This window comes from Mus caroli, chromosome 3, assembly GCF_900094665.2.
Source record: "Mus caroli chromosome 3, CAROLI_EIJ_v1.1, whole genome shotgun sequence".
Lineage (NCBI taxonomy): Eukaryota > Metazoa > Chordata > Mammalia > Rodentia > Muridae > Mus > Mus caroli.
Window position 1 is genome coordinate 126975016 of NC_034572.1, and position 1763 is coordinate 126976778.

The window sequence follows — 1763 nt, forward strand, 5'->3', positions numbered from 1 at the left end:
GAGGAGTGTTCCTCTTTCTCCACATCCTGGCCAGCATCTGCTGTCACCTGAATTTTTGATCTTAGCCATTCTGACTGGTGTGAGGTGGAATCTCAGGGCTGTTTTGATTTTGTAATGGGGTTATTTTATTTTCTGGAGTCCACCTTCTTGAGTTCTTCATATATATTGGATATTAGTCCCCTATCCGATTTGGGATAGGTAAAGATCCTTTCCCAATCAGAAAGTGTCTTTTAACAGACAATTATAACTGGACATTTGTTTAGTTCAGTGAAGAGGGTTGAATCAGAAAATGTTCAGAATAGACAACAATGAATTAGTCCAGTTAGTCTTTTCCTTCCAGAATTTTGGCAGAGAGTTTCTGGGAGAATTTCCTTGTAAATGCAAGATGAGAAGGAACAGCTAGTCAAGAAATCAGATCCCATAGCAGAGACTACATGGACAATAGAGGAGAAAGTGAGGGCTTTCTGGTTAGTTACTGCTGCATGACAAATCACCTCAAAACCCGGTGCTTTCGAACAACCACTCAGCTTGCTCATGGCTCTGTGCACCATAGTCAGGCACAATTTAGCTGACTGCTTCTGCTTGCCTTGGCCCTGGCTGGTGCCATTCACTCATAGACATTCATAGGACAGACGTTTCAAGAACTCTTCCCTCACATGTGACACCTCTGTGTTCTTAAATGTAGAGAGCATGAAATCCTCCCAGAAATTCTCTGCCACACCCAGCACACATGGCTTCCTTTGTACCTTCTGAGTGTATTATTATCTGGCAGTGCAGTTCTCAGGAAGAACATCTGGACAAAGGGGTGGAGGGAGGTATACAGAGACTGCTGAAGGTCCGACCTTAGTTACAGGTCACTTTTTGTCCCATTCTACAAAGTCTCTGCCACAGTCAGTTTAGATTTAAGGAAAGTAAGAACAGACTTTATCTCTTGGTGAGGTGTGGCATAATTAGGAAGACACCTTAATGTCACTACTCATCCCATGTGGCCTTCTAGCTCTGTATTTTTGAAATATGCTGACAGAAGATCCCAAGAGAATAGGTTCTGGCAAAGGGGCGGTTTCTTTCAGTGTCTTCTTCATCAGAATCTTATGTCAGTCACTGTTCACCTTGGGAAAGGTCAGCTTACATCACGATAAATCCAAAAAAGGGATTTGCTAAATAAAAATGACAGAAGACTAAGATCCTGGAAACCAAACTGGTGTCATTCATGCTAAAGTGCCCTGCCATCAGACTGAAGCCACAGTGTTCATCTGACCGGAGGGATCAGGATTTAGAGAGACAGCAGCCACTTTCCCTAGGAAATCAGCTTTGGTTGGCATGCAGTGAAGCGCCTCTTACTTAAAAACAAACTGAAAACTGAAACAGACAAGCAGACAAACTGAAGAAAACTATCAAACCTAGAACAGACTGATGCTATTAGTCTATTATTACTATTAAGAATCTAGTAATATAATAGTCCATTAAAGTGAATCTATTATTTTTATTAGTATACTTGTTGGGCTTTTTAAGAAGGAAAGTGTCTTAGTTAGGGTTTTACTGCTGTGAACAGACACCATGACCAAGGCAAGTCTTATAAAAAACAACATTTAATTGGGGCTGGTTCAGAGGTTCAGTCCATTATCATCAAGGTGGGAGCATGGCAGTATCCAGGCAGGCAGGGTACAGGAGGAGCTGAGAGTTCTATGTCTTCATCCAAAGGCTGCTAGTGGAAGACTGACTTCCAGGCAACTAGGGTGAGGATCTTATACCCACACCCACAG